This window comes from Labeo rohita, chromosome 2, assembly GCF_022985175.1.
Source record: "Labeo rohita strain BAU-BD-2019 chromosome 2, IGBB_LRoh.1.0, whole genome shotgun sequence".
NCBI classification, from domain to species: domain Eukaryota; kingdom Metazoa; phylum Chordata; class Actinopteri; order Cypriniformes; family Cyprinidae; genus Labeo; species Labeo rohita.
Window position 1 is genome coordinate 9,438,419 of NC_066870.1, and position 7,890 is coordinate 9,446,308.

The 7,890-nt window shown below is 35.5% G+C and overlaps 1 long non-coding RNA gene across 2 annotated transcripts; it reads left to right on the forward strand.

Moving 5' to 3' along the window:
- Positions 1-2,399: 2,399 nt before the first annotated feature.
- LOC127174875 (uncharacterized) lies at positions 2,400-7,052 on the forward strand. Of its 2 annotated transcripts, XR_007828913.1 has the most exons (6): positions 2,400-2,602; positions 2,939-3,017; positions 3,515-3,639; positions 4,135-4,282; positions 4,646-4,731; positions 6,619-7,052. It is a non-coding gene; the product is annotated as an uncharacterized LOC127174875 (long non-coding RNA). The 2 variants fall into 2 exon arrangements; XR_007828914.1 differs by lacking the exon at positions 3,515-3,639.
- Positions 7,053-7,890: the final 838 nt, after the last annotated feature.

Sequence of the window (7,890 nt, forward strand, 5' to 3'; positions counted from 1 at the left end):
AGTGGGTTTCGTAAGGGTCGAAATACTATGGATTCTGTATTATGTCTTGAGTCAGATATAAGGAAAGCACAGACCAACAAAGAAGTAGTAATTGCAGTCTTCTTCGATGTGGAGAAGGCATATGATATGCTCTGGAAGGAAGGATTATTGATAAAATTAAAATCTTTGGGAATTAATGGTAGAACATATAATTGGGTTATGGACTTTTTATTTAATAGAAAAATACAAGTGAGGGTAGGTGAAGAATATTCCAGAGTATATACTGTAGAGAATGGTACTCCACAAGGTAGTGTGTGTAGTCCATTATTATTTAATATAATGATTAATGATATATTCTCTCAGGTCGAACAAAATATAGGAAAATCTTTATATGCTGATGATGGGGCTTTGTGGATTAGAGGCCGGAATACCATATATCAATAAGAAAATGCAAGCTGCAATTGATGAAGTGGAAAAGTGGACTAATAAATGGGGATTTAAATTATCTATTGCAAAAACACAGGTTATTTGTTTCTCTAGGCGACACAAAATTTCACCCCTTTCCTTGTATCTTTATAGACAACAACTGGAGCAAGTAAAAGTTGTTAGGTTCCTTGGGGTTTGGTTTGATGAAAAATTGACATGGAAGGTGCATTTGAATAAAGTTAAGGACAAGTGTAAAAAGGTCATCAATATGCTTCGGTGCCTATCAGGGCAAGAATGGGGAGCAAGTAGAACATCTCTACAAAGTATATATTGGGCACTTATGAGATCTGTTCTTGACTATGGGTGTATAGCTTACATGTCAGCAGCAGAATCAAACCTCAGGGAATTAGATGTATTGCAAGCCCAGGCCCTGAGAATATGCAGTGGGGCGTTTAAATCATCCCCGGTATCATCAATGCAAGTGGAGATGGGAGAAATGCCATTAAGAATCAGAAGGATAAAATTAATGATGGCATATTGGGTCAGTCTCCAAGGACAAAATGGAAAACATCCTGTCAAAAGTATATTAAAAGAGTGCTGGGAACACAATGAAACAAATTACACAAGTTTTGGGTGGATAGGCGATGCAAAAGCAAGAAACGTAGGTCTACATCAATTGCAGTATAGTAATACAGTCCCACTTTCTCCCATTCCTCCCTGGTTATTTCCTTTGCCAGCAGTAGATCTTAGAATACAGCAGGAACTAAAAGACAATTCTAATAACATTCCAATATGGTATATAGTGCAGAAGTATTTTGAGGAACATTTCCCACAGTCACAGGTTATATTTACAGATGGATCCAAAGATCCTGAAACAGGATGTGCTGGTGCAGCAGTGTATGTTCCAATGTGTGAGTTCTATATCAAGAAAAGAGTAACCAACCATCTCTCAGTATACACTACAGAGTTACTGGCAATAATATTGGCCCTAAATTGGATAGAAGAAATGGAAATAAATAATAGTGTCATTGCATCTGACAGTTTTTCAGCACTTGAAAGTATAAAATCTGGCAGGTCATCAGCTAGGATGGATATTGTCTATAATATATTTTGCAAAATGTACGATTTGAAAGTTAAGGGCATATCTACACAATTCATTTGGGTTCCTGCTCATACTGGAGTGGAGGGAAATGAGAAGGTGGATATTCTGGCTAAACAATCTCTAAGAATAAAGGAAATAGATCTATGTATTCCGTTAAGTAAAGCCGAAGCGAAAGTATACATCAGGAAATATACACAATCCGTTTGGCAGATGTATTGGGATGACCATGAAACAGGCAGACATTTATACAATATACAAAAATCAGTAGATGCCGGGAGAATAGGGAGTAGGAATCGAAGGGAAGAAAATATTATTACACGCCTTAGAATTGGACACACTGGACTTAACAGTACATTATATAGAATTGGCAAGCACCCGACTGGGGAGTGTAGACACTGTAATCAACAAGAAACAGTTGAACACGTTCTACTTCAATGTACCAAATACAGTAATGAGAGATATCGTCTCTTTCAGTCAATGAAAAGGCAAATCATCATGACTTTTCTTTATCTGGTTTATTGGGGAAAACAGCTAATAAGATATATGATGATATTATTAAGTTTATACAAGAATGTGAATTAAGTAAAGTAATATAGAATATACATAATGCATAATTTATTAATTTTAATATAAATTTGTTTTTTGTTAGTTTGTTATATTTTTTGTTAATATTTTTTTTTTTTTTTTTTTTTTTTTTTTTTTTTTTTTTTTTTTTTTTTTTTTTGGTTTGTTGTCCCTATGGTCTTTCCCTTCTCTACCCATCATATTAATAAATACATACATCCCGATCCACACTCCAGTCCAGTCGGTGGCGGTAATGCACCATTAAGCTGGTTTGCCAACCGCCATAAAACACCAGAAGAAGAAGAAGAAGACGTATGATGAGCACAAAACAAGTCTGTAACTGGTCGCCATTTTGTGAGGGTCATTCATTCGCGGTTCAATCAGTTATGGGGTGATTCTTGAATGATGTCTGTGTCTGTGCAACCAGAGTCGGTTTATTGTGTGTATTTAAATTGTGATGAAAGTCAGCATTTGATCGTCGTTATTCGCGGACGCACAAAACAACTTTGAACACACACATCACAAGAAACGGTAAGAGCCAGTGTTTTATTTTCATATTTAATGTTAAGTGTTAGCTTCGTTTAATTACCATTATTTAAAATAGAATATTTAGTCACCATAAAATGTATATCTCACCGATTATTTTTGCTATAGTATTTACAGTAAATTGGTGTAATACTGAGTGATTGTTTTGAGGTAAAATATATATATATATATATATATATATATATATATATATATATATATATATATATATATATATATATATATATATTAATTAATTCTAAGGCATCTTTTAATCTTGCAAATTATTATTTTGTATGTTCCAATCGATTTCTAATGTTCCCGCCCAAAATCCATCTGTAGTGTCGTCCTAACATTAAAACTGGTTGTGGACGCCATGCTTTCCTGAGAGGGTCCTTCGCGGCAGTTTGGTCGGTTAACGGTAAGTTCAGTTGATTTTGAAAATATATGCATGCCTTAATATAATTAGGAGCAGGACTTGCATGACACAAGCCTTAAAGCGTGCAAACAAAATGTTTTCTCTTTTGTGGTTTAGCTATTCCATTTTAATATCAAATACACTCAAAATTGTGTCAAAATGCTCATTAATAGTGCAGTCATGTAAATTAAGTCGGGTTTGTCTTACCTAAACAGTTGTTGAAAACCAAAGTTTGTCAGTTATCTGTGCTTTAGGCTTTAGTGACAGCAGCATAATAATCCTGCTACTGTCTAAATGTTAAAGTATCCTGCAGTCACCAATTCTATTACTTAAAACTCATTATATATTACTAGAATAGTTGTATTTTAACCAGATGAAACCAGATGATGGTTTTAAATCAGTTATTTCTATCTGTGTCAGCTTGAAATATCAGTTTACATTTCCATTCATTTTGCCATTAATTGTAATAATCCAATGAGATTTTTGTTTGCTCTACACAGATCTGATCTCATCATCATCCAGTCTGTCTGGAATGACATGAAGAAACAGAACGAGACAGAATAAATCCAGAAGATCTGTGGCAACGTCTTTAAGATGCTTCAAGAGACCTACCTGCGGAGCTACAGTACTGTTAAAAGTTTTAGACACTTGTGTGAAAATGCTGTAAAATGAGGATGCTGTCAAAAATAATGCCATAAATAGATCTTCTTTATCATTGAACTTCTATTAACTAAATTTAATTAACATTTGGTGTGACTATCCTTTTATTTTAAAGCAGCTTTTGCCCTAGGTGCACTTGTGCTTAGTTTTTCAGGTAGCTTTGCAGGTAGGATTCTTTAGAATCCAGTTCTTCTGGATTTAGTCTGTCTCAGTTTTTGTTTCTCTAGTCATTCCAGACAGACCCAATGATGATGAGATCAGATCTTTGTGTGGAGCACTGACTGTTGTCAGACTCACTGGACTATTACAATTACTAATGTAAACTGATATTTCCAACTGACACACTGCAGCAAAAAATAGAAATAACTGACTTAAAACCAATTTTTTTTTAGCTGCTGAAAATACTTGCGTTCTAATAATTTGGCCACCACTGTATATACATTATATTATATTTTTGTAGGTTTATCACCTAAGCCTCCTTGGAGGCAAAACACCTGGAGATGCCATCCGGATGGTGTTGCGAACAGTTGGAACAAACAGTGTTTGGTGTCAATACAGCATTAAAGGAAGGAATGGGGGAAGAGCTGGACATTGCGGCATGATCATTCGTAAGTATTACATTTTTAACTGACAGAATTAACACAAAGACATTACTCAGACCAAGCATCACCTATTCTTTTAAGAAATATTTCGGTAACACTTTCTATGAATCCCGTATTTATAATACATTATGATGGTATTCTTAAGGCATTATAATGAATGCATAATGCATTATAAAAACCTTATAATATGTTATATCATCTCTTGAGTATTCATAAGAACAGTTTTAATGTATTATATTTTTTACTTATTTGTGGTTATAGTTTTTATAAGATTTTACTAAACCAAGACTTTGTAAAGGAAAGTTAATTAAAAAAAAAAAATGCTTGTTACTTACATGTTTCTTAAATTATGCCAAACTTCCTTTCTAGAGGCTTGCCAAAAGATGCATCCAAAAGTGCCAGTTAAGGTGTTAGAAGAGTTCATCTTGAAGTATGCTCCCCATCGTGAGTCAAGGGTGAGTCAAAACCCAGAATCATGACAAAAGTAATAAAATAAATGGTTCTACACAAATTGTTTTGTTTAAATAACACATTATCAATTCTAAAGGAAAAAAAACTGCATGACAATTATACACTGTTTCGTTTCATTTTCACGATCATGCTACAAGTTCACAGAAACCAATAGGGGTGCAACAGTTCTCTGTAAAAACCCGAACCGTCCCGTTCTCCTCCCACGGTTCGGTGCGCACCAGGACTGCGGTTCAACTTTAATCTGACAACGCATCAGTAATATGTTTTATATAACAACACGTAAAACAAACAGGGTTCGGCTAATGTGTGTTTCTGTTGATGGATGCGCATTCTGGCTTACCAATACGTTACAACAACAGCGATTAAATAAAAAAACGTGGACAAACCATTCTTGTTCAATGCGAGTGCCGTATGCTGGAATATGAGCAGTCATTTATTCCGCCATCTCGCCGATGCTTATAGCGCTCGTGTGCAGGTGAGACCTGAACAGCACACATTGCTATCTTGATTTCAACTAAACTCATTTAAGCTTTGCCAGTTTCAACATATAAGAGCCATAAGACGCAAACTTGTGCGCAGTGAGAAGTGAGGAGATCTGTGTGTGTGCTCATCGGAAGCACGCAAATCCGCACCTCAGAACACGCGCACATACTAAGCTCTTTTATTGTGTTTGAATGGACAAATTCACACAAATATTTGTCAAAATTCCCATCTTGGCAAGTATCCTAGCAGACATTGCCGGCTAAAGAAAATAAGCAGTAAGTCATTGATCTGTTCGTGCACGTATAACAACAATGGCGTCTGCATTACCACATCTGATCAAAACACCGAGTAAATCAGTAGGAAACGTATGCAGACTTTGTTCAGAGACCTTCAAAGCATCTAAAACTAACAAATTAAAAAAAATTATCTAAAAAAAAAAAAATTCTAAATGCTGGCAAAGGGTCGGCCGGGCTTGGAAAATAATACTTTTCCCAAATCCCGTCGGCAAACAGGCTAAAATATCTCTTTTTGTCTCCACTAAGTGCCTCAAACAAAACTCCTGGACATCTCTTAAAGAGTCTATGCCGTGAACCTCGCATACTTTTGAGAATCCTACGTTTAGCTGATCTTGATAAATGCTCATTGTCACTCATGTAAACACGACAGTTTTTCTTCTGCAATCACACGTCTGCGCTTTGTTTCCCGGCGGACCGAAAATAAACGCGACACTCGCGTCCCCCCGGAAATCCGATAAAATTCAACCAATCAGATGACGACTTCGACATTCCTGAAGTGTTTCCAGTTAAGTGTACCATATGCATCAGACGTTTAGCCAACGTTCCGTGGGCGTGACGTCTGAGGCTGAGACTACACCTCACCTGACTGTAGCCCTAGTAATTCTGAAGACCTTGATTAGCTTTTTTTTAGGTGTGTTTGATTAGGATTGGAGAGTGGCCCTCCAGCATTCCCCACCCCTGATTAAGGATTACCTAAAATATTTTTTAAAAATGATGTGATGAAAATGTATTATTTGAATGCTTATATTTTTTGTAATCTGATGATGCTTCAGAAGACGTTTTTCTTAATGCTGCTGTTGTCTTTAAAAGTAGTGTATGCCAAGTCAAATGAGTTTGGCATCTACAGCATTTTGACAGCATTTACCTTATTTTCTGAGTTTTCATTTTGGGGTGTACTCTTTTACAGTGTTTTCTTGAACCGTCCTATTGTATAACTTTTTTGTAAACTGGATTTGACTTTTGAGTGATTACATTTTTGTAGCACTTGCAGCACAGATCCTAATAAATGGTTTTGCATAGCCACACTAATGACTTCATAAGCATTTTGTAATAACACAATTTGTAACATCAGCCAATCTGTTTACTTTACAGATGGAGTGTGAAGAGACAGGCCATGGACCACAGTTCCCGCAGTGATAGTTTTTCAGCACCCACACACAATTCAGAAGTTCTCACTGATTAAATGTTAATATGATAGTTTACGTTTACCTGTGAAGTTGTCCTTGTCATGAATATTAAACTAAATGTAAAACTTTTTTTACATGATAGGCAATTTTCACTAATCTGTTTAATCTGTTAATGAGGTTTTTTTTGAAAGTGTGCATCTTTATTAATTAAAATACCTGAAATGCCTGCAATGTGCTTGTATCTGGAATGTTGTAATAATGATGTTGAAAGATGATGTTGCAACACTGCTAATCTTAAAATAACATTTTATTAAACTATACTTTGTAAAGTTCCAAATAATTGTTTTTAGAACTTTGTATTTTTAGTAAAATGTGGGTAATGTTGTAGGAATGTTATGCTCACAATAAAATAATGTTCTAGTAACGTTAAGCAAACTGGACATTTTATTGTTCTTGGAATGTTCCAAATAAACGTTCATAGAACGTTATATTTTTAATGAAATTTAGGTTGCAAGAACATTGTAGGAACGTTATGCTAACCATAAAATAACGTTCTAGTAACGTTAAGCAAACTGGACATTTTAACGTTCTTGGAATGTTCCAAATAAATGTTCATAGAACGTTATATTTTTAATGAAATTTAGGTTGCAAGAACATTGTAGGAACGTTATGCTAACCATAAAATAATGTTCTAGTAACGTTAAGCAAACTAGACATTTTAACGTTCTTGGAATGTTCCAAATAAACGTTCATAGAACGTTATATTTTTAATGAAATTTAGGTTGCAAGAACGTTGTAGGAACGTTATGCTAACCATTAAATAACGTTATAGTAACGTTAAACAAACTGGACATTTCCACGTTTTTGGAACATTCCAAATAACGTTCCCACAACCAAAACAGAACGTTAGCAAAACGTTCCCAGAACAAAAATTTGTTAGCTGGGAAACGCCAAACGCGCTTCTCCCGCCCGGGTATCGTAAGTTCGGCACCTGCCCACTACAGCCGCTACAGTTCCTAACGTTATCCAAATAACAGCTAAACCGCTTTCATCCGTAAAATCTACCGCTATTAAATTAGGAATGCATACAGCTCAATGTTTGAGACACGCTCGCCGCATCAAACATTCATTTCCCACGAAAACAATCAGAAATTCAGCTCTGTTTACCTTATCCGTCGCTCCTTCCAGCCCACTCACTGAACGATTTCACTTTACATCCCGAAAGGGTTTATAACGG